This window comes from Mesoplodon mirus (assembly GCF_964341445.2).
Source record: "Mesoplodon mirus genome assembly, chromosome: 12".
Classification (NCBI taxonomy): domain Eukaryota; kingdom Metazoa; phylum Chordata; class Mammalia; order Artiodactyla; family Ziphiidae; genus Mesoplodon; species Mesoplodon mirus.
In genome coordinates, this window is record NC_138988.1 from 106148130 (window position 1) to 106166422 (window position 18293).

An 18293-nucleotide genomic window follows, 5' to 3' on the forward strand; every position below is an offset into this window, starting at 1 on the left:
GGAGCGTGCAGACCAGTGGCCGCCGCGTGGGCCCCGCAGGGCAGGACGCACCGAGCCTGCAGCCCCACAGCGCCCCACTGCTCAGCCACGCTTTCAAACTCGACCTTTGTCTGAAGGTGGAAAAACGCGTCTGGAGCTGAAGCGGGCGTTCTCCGTGGAGCCCAAGGCCACGGAGCCCAGGGCCGCAGAGCTCGGCCACTGCAGCCTCCGGTGGAAGAGGCCCCGTCCTGACTCGGGTTGCGGGGCAGAGCGAAGGCCAGCTCTTCGGGCGGCCACTGCGGGTGACTCGTGGCATTTCCTCTCACATCTCATCCGTTGCAAGGAAGACGGTGAAGAGCCCTGACGAGTCCGCGACGGTGACCGGGTTTTGCCTGTGACGCTGGGACAGGCTCGCAGGTGAAGGCACAGCATCAACCATAGGCAATGGGGTGTCCGAGGCCCTGACTGGCCGGTGTGGAGGGACCGGAACCTGCCCCCCATTCCCCGGGCGGGTGGGGACACTGCCTCCCGGGGACACTGCCAGCTGGTCCTCTCCAGGACACGTGGCCGCCCTGCCCCAGCCCCGTCCCCCGAGGTCGGAGGCCTCTTTCTGGCCAGGCTGTTGAGGACAGATGTAGTTCAGCAGAAAGATGTGACCAGAAGGGCCCTTCCCAGAGGAGGGAGAGGCTGTGTCCAGACGCGGGGGTTTGCAGGGACAGGCTGTGATCCAAGCTCTCCTGATTCTGAACAAGGTTCCTAGAGGCACAAGTGAAATGACGTTGGAGACAACGTGCCTTCCTGGCTGAAAGTGCTGGATGAACGTTAGATACTTCATCGTGACCCAGGGCACAGGTTACAGGTCACAGAGTGCTGATTCTTAGGGACGATTTTGGTCCGAGCTGCATGCGTGTCAGCCCATCTTTCTCATAGGAGCGGCTGCAAACATCCTGTCCTTGGGTTTCCTCTGGATTGCACACCAGCTCCGGTAGGAGTGGCTTTTTTATACCCCCACCCGCAGGTCAGCAGGGCTCTCCGAGGAAATTAAACCTTCCTGTGTTTTCTAATATTGCGTGATGTTCTCTTTGGCCTTGGCTTTTTTCTTTTTTTTTTTGAAAATGAATGTGTCCTGGAATCTGATTTCAGTTCAACTAGATTAGTGAGATGTCTTTGGTGCATTTATATCAGGAAATATTGAGGATTTTTCTGGTAAACTCAGATGAATCTAAAGCAATACAAATTCATGGACATTTACTATAACCCTTAATTGATTTGCCTGATATATTTATGTTAAATAAAAAGTTTTCTAAGGCATATGTGTTTTTGTTTAGTTTAGTTTTGTTTTGTTTTTGCAGTACGCGGGCCTCTCACTGTTGTGGCCTCTCCCGTTGCGGAGCACAGGCTCCGGACGCGCAGGCTCAGCGGCCGTGGCTCACGGGCCTAGTTGCTCCATGGCATGTGGGATCTTCCCAGACCGGGACACGAACCCGTGTCCCCTTCATCGGCAGGCGGACTCTCAACCACTGCGCCACCAGGGAAGCCTGGCATATGTGTTTTTAAAACCAATTTATTTCTTGGTGTGATGCCTGGGATTTATTTCGTAATAATCCTGGCGGAGGGGGTAGCAGGAGGGTCACAGATGGAGCAAAAGTCCCCCCAACCTCAGGAACTGTTGGAGCTGCCCTGAGCACATGCCCCAGGCTGTGTGCTTGGCACGTGGTATAGATGGTTTAAAAGTCACTTTATTTACACTTTGGGCAGACAAGGTCATTTAAGGCAACCAGAGCAACTCCTGGTGCTGCTGTAGATAATGGAAATTGCTCAGTGAGGTCAAAGAGGTGGAACCAAGAAGCGGGGCTGGACCCGTGGACTGTGGTTTGCAGACCCTGCTATGGTATCAGGTAGAGACATGTCTAAGACAAAAATGAAGGTACAAGTCCCCTCGCCCCCCGTTCTGGGGGCCCAAGCTCATCATCAGGCATGAAATGTCAGTTTCCATAAACGGACTTGAATTGGAGCCACGGTCATGGGATTCTCGGCTGTGTCATCTGATGCCGTCTCAACCCAGTGGGGCCATCGAGTAGCTGCCATGGAGACAGACTGAACACTCTCGGCTTTTCCTTTTGGCCTGTAGAGCCAAAAATATTTACATTTGACAGCCCCCATGCTATGTATCTTGTTTGTTTGTTCGTTCATTTCTGTCTCCCCACCTGCATCGCCCTCACCTTGAGGGCAGGCGTCTGGGTTTTCAAGGCACTTTTTTCTGCAGAGAAGACAGCGCAGTGCACAGAGGCCTGGGTTCTGGAGCCAGACAGCCCAGAGTTGAATCCGAGTTCATCCCCGTAAGCCACGTGACCTTGGGTGACTCACTTCACCTCTGTAAAGTGGCGGCTTATAGTTCCTCCTTCGTGGAGCTGTGTTAGGGAATCAGTAAGTTAACACCTGTGAATCATGGCTATTTGCATGTTTACTGTGATCACTACCCTCGAAGCGTCTGAATTCACGTCAGCAGGTCCCTGCAGTGGATTCTCCTAGATCTACCCTCCTTGCCAAAAAAACCCCCAAAATCCGAAAACCCAATCTGTCCGCCAGGTGCACTGAGCCCCCAGCTCTTGCCAGGTTCAAGCTGCTTCACTTTACCCCCTGGGCTTTCCCCGCAGTCCACATTGAAGACATGGCAATGGTCCTGCTCCGCCGGGGACTCTGAAGGGGCGCTGCGCAGCACGTCTCTGTCCCTCCCTGCCTCCTGACAAAGTGCCTTCCTTCAAAACTCCACCAAGGACACATCTTTTGAAGAGGCCCCTGAAAAATGCCGGATGGCTGGTGGTGGGCTGATCCGGGGTTCCTGCTCCCCAGCCCCCAGTTACCCACCAACTCCATTCGCTTAAAACTGCACCTGTCTGTCTCTAACTTAAAGAAAATTCAGTCCTGGGGTGCTGTGGTCTGAACGCCTGTGTTCCCCTGAGTGCATATGCTGAAATCCTAACCCCAAAGCAATGGGGTTAGGATTAGGGTCCGGGTTAGGGTTAGGGTTAGGGTTAGGGTCAGGTTCAGGGATAGGGCTAGGGTCACGGTCAGGTCTTGGGCTAGGGTTAGGGTTAGGGTCAGGGTCAGGTTCAGGGCTAGGGCTAGGGTCAGGGTCAGGGCTAGGGCTAGGGCTAGGGTTAGGGCCAGGGTCAGGGCTAGGGTTAAGATTAGGGTCAGTGTCAGGGATAGGGATAGGGCTAGGGTCAGTGTCAGGGTCAGGGTTAGGCTTAGGGAATGAAGATGTGGGGCTTTGGGAGGTGACCGGGTCCTGAGGGTTCACCTCCTGGGATTAGTGGCCTTTTGTAAAAGAGACGCCAGGAAGCTCCCTTGCCCTTTCCATCCATCATGTGAGGACACAGCCAGAAGATGAGCGTCTATGAACCCGGAGGGGTCCTCCCCAGGCACCAAGTCTGCCCACCTCACCCTTTGGCCTTCAGCCTCCAGAACCGTGAGAAGTAAATCCTTCTTGTTTATAAAAACCCAGTAGTTGGTTGCAGCCGCCCACACTGACCAAGGCAGGATGGAAGTGAGACACGGGGCAGCCACTGTGGAAAACCAGGATGGAGGCTCCTCAAAGAATCAAACACGGAACCACCACGTGGTCCAGCAATTCCACATCTGCGTGTGTACCCAAAAGAAAGCAGGGTCTCAAAGAGATATTCGTACCCCCATATTCACAGCAGCTTTGTTCACAATAGCTAGGAGGTGGAAGCAACCCCAGTGTTCATCCGTAGAAGGATGATGGATAAACACAGTGTGGCCCATCCAAACAATGGAATATCATTCAGCCTTAGAAAGGAAGGAAATCCTGACACCTGGTGCAACATGGATGAAATTTGAGAACGTGATGCCTAGTGGAATAAACCAGTCACAAAAAGACAAGTACTGTGTGATTCTACTCGCATGAGGTCCCTGGAGGAATCAGATGCACAGAGACAGACAGCAGGAGGGTGGGTGCCAGGGGCTGGAGGAGGGGGTGGGGAGTCTGTTTAATGGGGACGGAGGTTCAGTGTCAGAGAAGAAGAGAACTCTGCGGTGATGGTCTCACTACAGTGTGAATGTCCTTAAGGCCACTGAGCTCTCAGTTAAAAGTGGTCAAGATGGTCAATTTTATGCTGTGTGTGTAAAAACCTCAGAGTCACAGCCAGCGTCCTTCTTCTGGAACTCTTTCCAGAGCAGAACATAATGCATTCATCTGAGTATTCACAATAGTTGCCGGTGAGATTGATTTGGGGAAACAGCCAAATATTACTCAGGGTCCCGTCAACGGACAGTGTTTAGCTCTAGAGGCCCACACGTGGGACCACCACAAAGTGTCTCAAGACCTGGAGCCTGGGCCAGGCCACAGGGCCCAGAGGCTGGGAGGCCAAGGGCTCCTCCCTGCCGGGCTGGCAGGTGCCCGTCCCTTGGGGCAACGGCTCCAAGGTTTCTCCTGCAGCCTGTGGAGCAGGACAGCCTCTGGGCCGGAACTCCTGCCTCTGCAGGTCCCGAGCCCAACCTCTGGCCTGAATACCTCAGACAGACGTGTTTCTTCTCCCTTTCTAACACAAAGTTCATCTTAATCAGAAACAAGTGAGGCCTGCTCTGCAGGCAGACCTCCCCTTGCACTTCAGCTCGTGCCAGTGACTAAGGTCAAGGGTTTGGGGAACCACATGGCAATTCTAATAACTGAAGAACTGAGTTTGACCTGGGCGTTTTCCCTGTGAAAGCGAACGTTGATCAGTCCTGCAGCGAGTGAGATGAGTCACTGCTCTGACCGCTCGTCTTGGCCGCTGCTCTTCCTTGCCGTGTCTCTGTGGCCCCGCACGGCCAGCGGTCTCATCGGCAAGGCCCCCCGCGTGGAGAACAGACAGCACGTCGCACAGGAGTCCCCGTGTGTTCTAGCTGGGCCAAAGGGAACTGAGCGCACTCTCTTTAGAAATCACTTGGCTGGTTCTGCAGTTCAGGTAATTCTCATTTCAATTCTGAAATATTCATTCTGAGTGTGTGTGGTCTGAGGTGCTGTGCAAATAACCCATCGAAGATTGGTTGCTTTTCCCCCAGAAGATCGGCTCTTGTACGTCTCAGGAGTTTCCCCCTTCCTGGCAGAGGCAGAGCCAGAGGCAGGACGAGCCCGGGTGCCCTGCTCTTTCTCGTTTTCTGCACATCTTCACAAATCAATGATTCCCGGAACGATCTGTCGGTCTCTGGGGACGTGGGATGAGTGAGGCACAGCCCGTAGCACTAGCAGCCCCGGGACTACAGTGAAGGGAGGTCGCCGACCGCCCAGGGACCCCACCGCATCTCCACACCGCGGGCTCCCACAGAGTCTCGGGGGAGCCCGCGGGCGGGCAGGCCAAGAAAGGAGTGACCATGGGATTCTGACTTTTCTATGCTCGGGGGACCTGGCTGGGGCTGCTGAAGATCTCGTGGATCCTGGCATTTTGAAACCTTGTCCAGCAAAAGAGAAATGCCAAGGGAAGGGAAAGGGCCACGGGAGTTTGGTGACAGACACAGGAGGAGCACCAGGTCCACAGCTCGGGGCACCTGCTCCGCTGTCCTCAGCCCACATGAGCGCACGGGGCCTCAGCTCCACACTGATGGAGAAACAGGCTGAGACCTCAGAAATGCCTTCTGACTTAACCTTCTGTGGCTTTCAGGGGCTCGCCATGGCCTTCTGGAGGCTGGCCTCTCTTTTCCGACCGTTTCTTGACCCTCCATGTTGGGACCCACAGAAGGTGTCAGTGATGTCAGCTTCTTTCCTTTGTTTTTCTTTCTGAAATTTAAGTTGGCACTTCGAGGAATGTTACTTATTAGAAAAACAGAATTCTATGACATTCAGAAGGGAAAATTTTCCTGAGATCTGAAGCCACTAGGTAAACCTACTTTAGATGTAGATTTTTTTTTCCTTAATGAACATGCAGTAAAATTCACCCTTTTTGATGTGCAGTTCTCAAGTTTTGACAAATGCACAGAGTTGGGTGACCACCGCCGGTCAGCCTTCCCCAAATTCCCACATCTGCACCCCTGGTGTCCACTGATCTTTTCTCTGTCCTGATCGTTTCTTCACTTTTCCAGAATGTCATAAAAGTGGAATCATTCAGTAGGCAGCTTCTGAGTCTGGCTCCTTTCACTTAAAAAATGCATTTAAGAAATAACTTATGTGAACATAAGTTTTCATTTTTCTTGGTTAAATACTTGGTAGTGGGATATTTCGGTCCTATGGTAAGTGCATGTTTAACTCTATAAGAAACCACCAAACTGTTTTTCAAACTGGTTTCCACATTTGCCTTTTTACCAACAACCTATGAGAGTTTTGGTTGCCCTGCATCCTTGTCAACCCTTGCTCTTGTCAGGTTTTTTCTGTCTTATTTTAGCCATTCCAATGGGCACACAGAACTTGTTATAGTTTAAATTTGAACTTCTTTAATGACTAAGGATACTGAACATCTATCCATGTGCTTACTTGCCATCCGTATAGCTTCTTTGGTGGAGGTTTATTTGTTAATGAAATATTTCAAACACGCAGATACTAATATAACATACGTCCATCTGCCTGCCCCCCACTAAGGTCTAAAAGATTTCGTCGCTGTCCTGAAGTTGATGAGTATAATTTCTATGACTGTTTTTGTTCATTCACTACTTACATGTAAATATCCACATGTAAAATAGCTGGAGAGTTAGAGTGAAATGGAATATTTCCGGAAAAACACAATGGACGTGGAGAGTGCCACCAATTTTAAAGATCTACCTCTTCGAGCCCACGTCTCCCCAGCCTCCGTGGTGAGGACGGCTCGTGTGTTCTGTGCTCCGGCAGCTCTGGCCTTTCTCCTGCAGCCTCTCCCTCGACAGGGCGGCTGGGATGTGAGACGAGCGCGGGTGGATAGGACCCCCCCACCCTGTTTCTGCCCAGGGCTCTGCCCGGCCGTGGCTGCCCCGCTCCCACGTGGGCTGGATCCCATCCCAGCTGGCTGCCCTGCAGGACACCATGCGGGGGCTCCAGGGGTGCCTCTGCCCCCGCTGGGCGTGAGCTTTGGTAGCTCATTCGGACACGGACACGGGGAGGCTCTCCGTGGAGCCAGGCTGGTTTAGCGTGTTTGTCTTGTGAACGGGGGCAGGAAGGCTAAAGCCATGACCCGGAAACCAGTGGGCGCCAACCGGGGCTCAGCCATCTCCAAATATGTTTCCGTGGGCATCTGGGCAAAGGCAAGGGCAGGAGCCAAGGCTCCACCACCGGGAGACAGTTCCGCCCACTCCCTGTGCTGCGGTCATGGCTGCGGTCATGGCCTCAGCCCTGCGGGGCAGAGTGAGTTTCAAGGCTGCTTTGGGGGCTGTGACACCCAGAGTGAAGATGACAGCCCCTTCCTGGTGTAAGTGTCACCCAGGAGAGTCGTGAGGCCACTCAGTGTCTCGTGTTTGCGTGGCCTCGAGGTTCGCGCAGACCCTCACCCTTAGAGCCAGGCCGGGAGCCCATCAGCAGACCCTCTGCTCGCCCGAACGGTGACCACAGACGGCGAGGGTTCAGTCCATTCACCGGCCCCACTTCTTTTCTTGCCTCTGACATGTGTCTTCCCGGCCGTCCTGTTCTCTTCATCCTCTGCCTTCCCGTGGTTTTGTTTTCCGCTCGTTATTGGACTTGGCTCATCCTGCCTTTCCGTCAAGTAACTAAGCTGTGTGTCTGCTTCCCCCGTGGACTGAGGGAGAAGCAGGGCCTCCGTGCACTGTCATGCAGGTCTTACACTGCACGGCCCTCAGTCTTGTGTCCATATTTATAAATATAGACATATACAACATTTATATATTTACCAGCACAACTCCCTGGCTGCTGGCAATAAAATGCCTTAAGAAAGAAATGTGTGTCTAATTTGCACAAAGGTCCCAGCAGGCTAAGCATGGCGCTGCCTGTAATCACCTAGACGGCAGTGATACCATCTTCTTGTTAATCCACAGGCTTTATCTTTTAGAACAGGTTTAGGTTTTACAGGAAAAGTAGGCAGGGAGTCCAGCATTCCCACCCCATCCCCCCACAGGAACCGCGTCTTTGCAAACATCAAGCCCCGCATCCAAGCCAGTCTGGAACAAAACAGAAAGACAACCCACAGAATGGGAGAATATATTTGCAAACGAAGCGACCAGCAAGGGATTAATCTCCACAAGATACAAACAGCTCATGCAGCTCTATGTCAGAAAAACAAACAACCCAATCAAAAAATGGGCAGAAGATCTAAAGAGACATTTCTCCCAAGACATACAGATGGCCAAAAAGCACATGAAAAGATGCTCCACATCACTAATTATCAGAGAAATGGAACATGGGAGCTTTCTGATACACGTTTTTAACAACTCGAAGTACCTGACTGGTCCTCTGAGGAAGGGGCGTCCTTCCCAGAACCCTGGAGGGACCCTGTGAGGACCCCGCCCCAGGGAGAGTGTGGCTATGGCAGCGGAGGGGACCAGGCCGTCCTCGCTCTGCACCTGGAGAGACCTGAGCCCAAGGACGTCACAAGACTGTCAAGGTTACCCCTGCAGAAGTGGCGCTGGGGCTCGAGACCCCACATCCAGGGGTCTCTGTCTTCACAGCCTCCCCGCCCTGCACCTCCGTCTCTGGGTCCAGAAGACTGGAAGGACGTCCACCGCGAGTTTGCACGTAGAAGCCAAAGGGACATATCGCTTCTCGTCCCCCTAAACACACTCACCTGCCCCGGTGGGTTGGGGTCGAGGACTTTCTTGGGACGTAGAGGATCCTCACAGTCGCTGTTCCTTGAACCACGAAGGGCACACGGCCATGCGACCTGTTGACTTGGACGACACTTGTGGGTAAAGAGACCTTCAGATGCAAGAAAGCCAATGAGCTTTGGTTCTCAACAACTCATATATGTTATTTCTTTCTCGTGGTTTATTTACTTCATCAACAGAGGACCTTGATGTAACCATTTCCCTATAATTTGGAGATAACATCTCTTTCACTAAAAATAGAACACTGCCTCTGTCAATGCATTTTACAGGGAAGCCCTATCTTGCATGCAAATTAAATAAGAAGTTGGGATTACTAATAATGACACAACGGAGGTGTGGGTATGCAGCTGAATTTAAGGTGTCCAAATTACGAGAATAACATCATTGGAATAAAGATGTAGAAAACAGACCCCAGATGCACACCCTCTGAAAGGGGCCCCTCTGTCTACACGACAGTTCGAACATTATTTCAGCCACTTGGTAGAAACCTGGCCTGTAGAAACAGCAACGCGATAGTCTCCCCTTGTTCCATGCGGCCCTGTTTGCATCTGGAGAATCAGCCTTGACCTTCGGTGTTTCAGGAACAGGTACGGAAGACAAAACAGAACGCAGGTCACCCGTGCGGTGCACACAACCCACTCAAAGGTGTGAAGCCTGTCTCGGGGTCGAGGGCTGGGGTCTGAGGCAGTCCTTACCCCAGAAAGCCATGCCGCTTCCCTGGGCGCCTCAGCGCCACATGCTTTCCTGGCCTGGGTGACAAGCATGGGACAGAACCAGTGGTGCCATGGAAACAGCTGCGAGATGGGCTGGGCCTGCCATTTGGGCCACTTTCCCTTATATATTTTTGCCCTCTTGTATATCCCTCTTCCCACCCCTGCTGAGTTAAACCATTAGGTCTGGGAAGAGCAGGGCATCAGGATGGGGGGCAGCTGCTGGGAAGAGCAGGGTGTGACCTGCTCTGTTGGGCCCAAGGGACTCCCCTCTAACCAGGCCATCGTGGTGCATCTCTCCTGCTGGCTGACCCCACCTGGGGCCCCGGACCTTTCCGAGAGAGTCCACAGGTGGAGGACAGCCTCTCGGGGCTGCTGGGCCTGTGTCCTGGAGGGCCCGTCCTGGTGACTCCTCCCACCACAAGGGGCTGCGAAGGCGACAGCCCTCTCACCAGGCCTCCCTGCGGGGGCACCTCCTCTTAGGTGGCAGGTTTGCTGCGCTGCAGGCAGTGATGAGCCTGGAGGAGTGGGTGGTACCTGCTGAACCCTCACCCCCAACGCACGCACACAAATGCAAAGGGACAGAGCTCCTCGGCGTGTGTGCCCTCTGAGGCACTGCACAAACATGGCCATGGCCCTGCCTTTGGAGGTTCCTTTTCTGATGGCAAATACGGCTACAATGAAGGAGCACTCACTGTGCGCGGGCCGCGGGCAGAGGCTTCGTGCTTGCTCTCCAGGACGAGCCCGCGAGCAAGCCTGCGCCGGGCGCTCTGTAGCTGCCCCACCCCACGGAGGAGGGATGCTCAGGGTCCATCCAAGCCCATCCTCCCCGGAAGCACACGCATTACACCCCGTCTCTCCCGAGCTCGCCTCTTATTTGTGGGGCGCCGGGCTGGTGAAGCAGCCAGTGACGAGCAGAGGCCCGCTTAGGAAAGAAATCGGGAAGTGATCTGGGGGATACCCTGCCCAGGTCCTTACCGCCTCTCCTGCCTCATGGAGGGTTAGGGTGAGAGACTGCACGGCAGGCAACGCCTGTGTGTCCCCTGCCCCGGGGCGGGGGTGTGGGCTGCCTCTCCTGTGCCCTGGCCCAGGGAGGGGCTCCAGGAAACACACTGCTGGGGGGACTGGAGAGTCCGCACCGGGGAGAGTCCGTGGCGCATTTCCGTGGCCAAGAGAAGGGGAACAGGGACCGCAGAGAGAGGGCCAGCGAGCCACAGTGCGGGGCGGCCGCCGTCGGGTGTGGAAGAGCAGGCCCTGCAGAAGGAAGTGGCCGGCGGCGTTGAGGGGGGCCAGCCTCAAGTCTGGGAGCAGCACGCATTCTCCCGTTCTCCACTCTCCCCTATAAATCTCCCCTGGGCCCGCTCGGGAGGCCCTGGGTCCTTCCCACCTGCACCTTCCTCTCTGCGGGCCCGGCTGGAAGAGGTGCCACGGCCCCCGAGTGCCGTGGGGCGAACGCTCCCACCGTGGTCACAGGGGCGCAGTCTGGAGACCCGGGCGGCGGCTCAGGGCCGGGTAGTGTTTCCGCAGCACGGACACGGTCACGCACACAGTCCCCAGAGCAGAGACGACAGTAAACAGCAGCCAAATGATTTGGAAATACTGAGTGTTTGGAGGACCTGCTGTCTTTCTTTTCATATGGTGTATTACACGCTGATATAATTTACTTTTCCGCAGTGGCTCTGTGGAGCGGCCACTGGACCCAGCAGAGCCGGCGCCGGGGGCAGGAGGCAGAGGCTGGACCAGCGATGCCGGCGCGTCCTCCCCCGAGGGTGCCGCCGCGGCCTTCCCCCTCCTGTGCCCTCGCGCCCACCGCCCAGAGCAGCGAGCACACCAGCTTCTGACTCACAGGAAACCCCGCGTGGCACTCATTTTCCCCTCCCGGAGAGGAGGCGGCAGTGACCCCAGGAGACATGCAAAGAGGCACCTGAGGAGGCAGCGGCGGAGTTTCCTGCTTTCTGCTCAGCGCACGCGCCGCCCGAGCTCTGCGGGCGGCTCCGGGGGCTCGGCCGCGGCCCCTCTTTCCGGGCTCAGGCTCCGCCCCTCCGCGGCCCCGCGGCCCCGCGGCCCCGCGGCCCCCGCCGGCCCTCCCGCGCCGACGCAGCCCCGCTGCCGCCCCAGCCCCGCAGCGCGAGGGCGGTCGCTCCCAGCCGAGCCCCACGGGGGGCCTTGCAGCTTGAGGAAGCCTGCGGGCGCCCTGGTCCGAGGGGACCGCGGGGCTGGCGGACACCCTGGAGGAGACCCAGGCGGGAGGCCGCAGGGGAAAGGCAGAACCCTCGCACGGGGGAGGGTGGCTCCGCCCCAGGCCCCCAGGGACGCATAGCCCCTAGGGGGCCCACGCTGCTGGCACCGGGGGGTCCCGAGGCCTGGGCTGTCGGATGAGCAGAGGTCCGTTTTTCCCCCGACCTGAGGTTTTGCTTTCGTTGCTGGTGCTGCTTTCTAATTGCGAAGCAGTCATTCATCGCCCCGGGCTGCAGGGGGCTTTTGCTGGGCTTCCAGGAACAGGCTGGCCGGGGGTTCTCGCTCGCGCCCCGGCCTCGGCAGGGGGTGCTGAGGGAACCTCCAGGAGCCCGGGAAGGATGAACGACCGGCGGGCGCCTTGACGCCGACTGCGCCCCACCCTGTGCTCGCGCGGGTCTCCGGTGGGCGCCCGCGGGGGCGGGGCGGGGGGAGGAGCCTGCTAGGGCCTTAACCCCACCCTCTCCGACTCCCTGTCAGCGGAAGAGGCCGAAAGTTCCTTGGAGCTCACTGGGCAACGTCCTGGGAAGGACCGGGTTTGCTCCCCCAACCTTGCCCCCGACGCCCCCCTCTGAACCCCTCTCTCCTCCCCTTTGGCCCATCCTTCAAGGGGCCATATTCCTCCCCAACGTCCCCAGATGGAAGATTTGACCAGGATGCTTAGGGTCCACCCAATTCCCACGCAAATATTCTGGTCCCACAGATCTCGCTACTGTCCAAATAGCTGTGTTAAATAGCTGGATTTTTTGCCGGCATCTCCAGTGGCACTTCTGAGGGCCCTTCTGCCTTCAGAGTCGTCGGGGCAGAAGAAGGTATCTGGGATGAGTGAAAGAGTGCAGACCCCTGCCTCTCACGCCTCCCCCACGCCGCCTCCTAGACCCTCAAGTGGGAGAGCGCCCTCCGCAGAACCTTCTCTTCTGTAACCCATCCCGGTCACCATGGTGATAGGAGCCCTGGCTCCAGCCGGAAGGCGCACAGAGACCCCCAGGGCCGCCCGTGGGTCACAGATGAGGGAGGAGGAAAGTGGCCTGAGGGGCAGGCACTTCTCACAGACGGAGAGTTAATTGCCCGTCGCCAGCCCTCACACTTGCTTCAAAAGTAGAAGAGGAAGAGATACTTTTATCCAAACTTAAGCGGTTCTCTTTTTTTCCTTCAAAGTTTAATGTCGCACACGGTGACTGGGACCCTAAGTGTCAGAACACCTTGAATTTGCTGCAGCTGTTTGTTGGCATGGAAAGCAGCCGCTGAGCTGCATCCCGGGAGCCGTCCAGGCCCCGGGCAGCAGGGATGTGAGACCAGAATCACAAAGAGTGTCCGCGGGGTGAGAGTGAATGCGCGGGGTGAGGTCGCTCCTGGGCGGGGAGGGGGTCAAAGGGAGCCTGCCCCTCACACAGCCTGTCCCGCCTGAGTGCTAGAGAGCCCCGCGGGCCCTGGAGAGGCCATTGGGCAGAAGATGCGTGGTTCCCGGGGGAGGCGTGTCTTTAGGACCTGCCATGTACCATTTCTGCAAACTGAACCCTTGAACCTTCTTTTAAAAAAAGAAACAAGCATTTTCATCAATAGGAGATGTCACTGCTTATGAAAGTGACCAGGTTAGGGATGGAATGTATTTCCCGTGAAGTGAATAGTCAATCAAGAAATTAATTCTTTCTGATTGATTAAATACTCCATTCATTTGATAAGCACTGTGACACAAAGACCATGCTGGGTGCTGTGGGAAGATGGGGGCCTGAGGAACTTGGTGTCTCCCCGGGAGAGGTGTTTCAGGTGCTTCAGGGGTGGACCTTTTTATTTCAGTCATTAGTATTTATTTTAAATGGCTATTGGAAAATAGATATATAACAAGCACATCCACTTTGTGTATCTACAAGTTTTCATTGCTTACAATTATGCTAAAGCAGACATTTAAACCTGAAAAGTGAATCAACCTAAAGATTTTTTTAAAAATAATAGGACTGGCTTCCCTGGTGGCGCAGTGGTTGAGAGTCCGCCTGCCAATACAGGGATGCGGGTTCGTGCCCCGGTCCGGGAAGATTCCACATGCCGCGGAGCGGCTCGGCCCGTGAGCCATGGCCGCTGAGCCTGCGCGTCTGGAGCCTGTGCTCTGCAACAGGGGAGGCCACAACAGTGAGAGGCCCGCATACCGCAAAAAAAAAAAAAAAAGAAAAAGAAAAAGAGGGATGAAAATGCATCCTTCTTGGAAACCACGCTGCTGCCCAGCCAGTGGAGACGCCTGCCCACAGCACCTGTTCAGTCCACGCCCCTCCTTCGACAGCCTGGATGTTGCCCTGTGGAGGCTGTGCAGGCCAGCAGAGGGCCAGGAACACAGTGGATCTTCAGGAGGTGTTTGTTAATGAATTGAGTTTTTAGAAAAATGCTCCTCAGAAAATAACAAGTGTTGGCAAGGATGTGGAAGAACGGGAACCCTCGTGCCCTGGTGGTGGGAGTGTGAACCGGTGCAGCTGCTGTGGAAAACGGTGTGGAGGATCCTCAGAAATTAAAAATGAATAACCAGACAATCTGGCAATTCCACATACATCCCAAAGAATTAGAAGAAGGGTCCCAAACAGATATTGTACCCCCATATTGACAGCAGCATTAGTCACAGTAGCTGAAAGGTGAAGGAAACCCAAATGTCCATCCGTAGAAGGGTGAATGGATAATCAACATGTGGTCCATCCACACAATGGAACATTATTCAGCCTTAAAAAGGAGGGAAATCCGGACACAGGCTACAGCACGGACGGGCCTTGAGGACATTATGTTCATGAAATCAACCAGTCACAAAGAACAAGTACTGAATGACTTTACTTACATGAGGCCCCTAGAGTCTGATTCATAGACAGAAAGTAGATGGTGGTTTCTAGGGGCTGAGGGGGAGGGAGGGGGAGTTAGTGTCACTGGGGACAGAGTTTCAGTTGGAGAGATGAAAGGAGTTCTGGGGATGATAGTGGTGAAGGCTGCACAGCATTAAGTGAACGTACATAATGCCACTGAGCCATGGGCTTAAAGATCATACATTTTACCACAATTAAAAATACACATCAAGGCTTTTTTCTTTCCTGTTTTCAAGCAACCCTACCTTTTGCCATTCACACGAAGTAAATAGTGGGGCCCAAGACAAAGAGTGAGCCTGCAGAAGCAAATAGGGTTGGTGGGGGAGGGAGGGAGGGAGGGAGGTCCCCCAGGGAGTGTGGAGGTGGTGGAGGGTTAGGGAGGACCTCAGACACAGAGGGACCAGAGAGGGCCTCAAGCATAATATGGAGCATCGGTGGTGGAGAACAGATGGTTTTGAGGAGATCGTCTTCCCGGGGGAAATAGCAGGAAGACAAGGACCCAAGGAGGGTGGGAGACTGGCAGCCCCTGGGGCTGGGGGAGGGCTGAGCACCGGGGTCCCTTGCTTCCCGGCAGGAAGGCCGCCCTGGGCTCTGTGTCCCCTGGAAACGGGACCACTGGGGACCCCATATAGCAACTTAAGAAAGAAAATCCACACACACACATTGAAAGGGATATACCAACCTAGAAGGACTAGATTTTGTGCTTTTTTTTTCCCTTCTGGTACTAAATATATGGTCATAGGAGAAACTTTGGAAAATACAGAAAAGTGGACAAGAAAAATAAAAATCCCCATCACCCCAACACTCAGAGTTACAATTTACACTCTTGACTATTTTAAAAAATTTCACACATGGATTTCATAAAAATTTTCAACATTTATCACATTGTTGTAAAACCTGCTTTCTTTGCACCTAACCACGTAACAAACATTTCTCCACTGCACATGTTGAAATGGGACATGGTGTCCCATTCTATATGTGGCCTTCGTTTAGCTCACAAGCCCTGGACACTGCTGGATGTAGTGGACAGATCCTTCTGAGTCATATGTGTGGTGCCCTGCAGGTACCAGGTACAGTAAGTCCCCTATATATGCACGAGTTCCATTCCAAGAGAGCGTTCGTAAGTCTAATTTGTTTGTAAGTCCAACAAAGTCAGCCTAGGTACCCAACTAACACAATTGGCTATGTAGTGCTGTACTGTAATAGGTTTATAATAATTTTCACACAGATAATACATAAAAAACAAACACGAAAATAAAGAAAACATTTTTAATCTTACAGTACAGGACTTTGGAAAGTATAGTAGTACCAGCTACAGCTTCTACACTTGCTTCTGGACATCCTGGGCTTGAAATAAAGATACTGTACTACTGTACTCTGTATAGTAAAGTGCAAAAAAGTACAACCACTTGTACAGGATGCAGGCACGTGACAATGTACTCCAGACACGTGAACTAACTTACGTGATTGGGCATGTGAACACACGTTCACATCTTTGAAAGTTTGCAACTTGAAGGTTCGTATGTAGGGGATTTACTGTACATGGTGAGGGCCAACGCCTGTCTTCAAGGAGTTTATTTAGGGAAGAACATTAATGAATAGGCGCCTACAACAAAGAATGGCCAGTGTCATACTACAGACGCAGCAGGTACAGATCGAAGCCTTGGCTAATGTTTTCAAGAAGTATAATTCATGTTTTCTTTAACAGTGTAATCTTCATTTTAGCTCTTACTCCCCCTGGGAAATCCAATCTCAATTCACTTTGGGTCACTCCCCTTTCCTTGAGTTGGCACTAAAGTTGGTGCTGGCTCTGTGGTGCCAGGTGGTTGGGCAGGGGAGAAAGTGCGGGGCACTGGTCCTCAGCTTGATCTCCACTCAGACACACCCAAGTGCCCACCGCTCAGCCCGCACAGGGTGCGTGGAGCTCTCCTCCCATCCAGCCCCCCACCCTCTGAACCTGTGTGAACTGCTCCTCCAACAAGCTATTTTCAGGTCCACTCCCTGGAGTCTCCTTCCAGGAGACAGAGGACAGCTCTCCTTCACCTGGGAGCCACTGACAACTGCACCCTCACTTCTTCTCATTCTGTCTTCTTTCCTCGGCTCTGCGCATCTTTCTCTAGTCTGGGTGAGAGTCCAGAAGGGCTGAAAGGGTTGATCTTTCTTAAATTCCCAGTCTCCTTGAGTCCACTCCTTTCTCAACAAGAGCCAGTGTCTCTGGAGGTCAAGAGCCACAGTGTCCACTTTCTGCCCTGCGAGTGAGCAAGGTGGGTATACATGGAAGGAGCATTTCTTCAGTATGTCAACATTATCTTTCACTGAGCCAAACAGAGGGTGCAACCAGGAAAGGCTCCCTGGGGGTGAAGAAATGTCTCCAGAAAAGGACGCCATCAGAGCTGGGACCTGGTGGAGGAAAGGGGTGGCCCTGTGGCAGCAGGAGAGGTCTTCCAGGAGAGAGGAGGGGCCTGGGGCCCTGCGGCCGCCCAGCAGGACCGAGGAGAGGGTGAGACATGAAGACAGAGGCGTTGGGTGACCTGCCGATTCTCCTCCAGAGGAAGGTTGCTGTGGAAGCCTGACCCAGAAGGAGAGGACAAAAGAGGCCAAGATGTTTTGTTTGCTGGGATGATTCTCTACGAAGCCACTGTCATGCCCGCCAGATGGGAAAGGGGGGAAACTGAGAATGGTAATTTTTAAAGAAGCAAAGTAACAGCTTTCAAGGATCATAAAGTGGCCACAGATTCCAAACTTCTGACCATTCGCTCAAGGACTGGGATAAAATGAACTTCATGATATATCGTGCCAGATGCCTGCTGACGGCACCAAAACCTCTGCCCTCCAGGAAGTCTCCAAGGGCAGCCATGGGACCCACACTGTCCCCTGGGGGACAGGGGTCACTGAAAGAGTTCCCAGTTCTCCAGGTGCCTGTAACAGCCTTGAATTCGTAACTCTCCTCTAATTCAGAAGACGTTGATCCAGCTGCCAGGGTTAATTTAGGTGTAGCTTCTCCTAGAAGAAAATGAGCTGGTATGGCTCCTGGAGTTTCTTTCCAGAGAGACGATGTGAAAGGTAATGATTTTTTCTGGCAGAGGCATGCTTTGCTCATGCACTTCACATAAAAGGGTTTACTTGTCAAGGAAACTGAATCCAATGCAGCCAAACGTGCCCTGTGTGTGAGGAAAAACTTACAAATGTGGTACTTGACAGAGGTGTGGAATTACTTGAGAACAAGTTCAAGGGCACAGAATCCCTTTAAACCCTCTTTCAGATGTAATGAGTTGATAGATCATGTGAAAAAGCTTGCTATGACACTGACTCACACCCTTCCACACTTTCTGAGCAGACAGAGCTCCCAGAAGCAGTGTCATAGTTTATTTTCCCATTATTTCTGTCTGGTCACCACTTAGCACATCCAAAATTGTTCTTAGCTAACATCCTGGGCTCCTGGATGCAAAGTGCAGTCACTGCTGACAGCTCCACTCCGTCTTTGCTGCAAGGATTTTAACACCAGGACCGCGAACAGGAGCTGGCGGGCTGAAGGGTGGGTCACAGCGGCCAGAGCCGGGGGAGGCGGGCGCACGGCCGCATCCGTGCTCCCCACACGCGGCTTTACGTCACTTTCCACGTTCAAGACACTGGTGAACCTACAGCCCCTGCCCTTTAGCAACAGCGACAGAATCGAAGGAAATGTTGACACAGGGTCCTCGGCTCTGCGGGAACTTGTGAGACGCAGCCGGGGGCCGAGGGTCGTTCCTGCCCCGCTTAGCGGGCGTCAGAGGGTGGGCGCGGGGGGCAGATG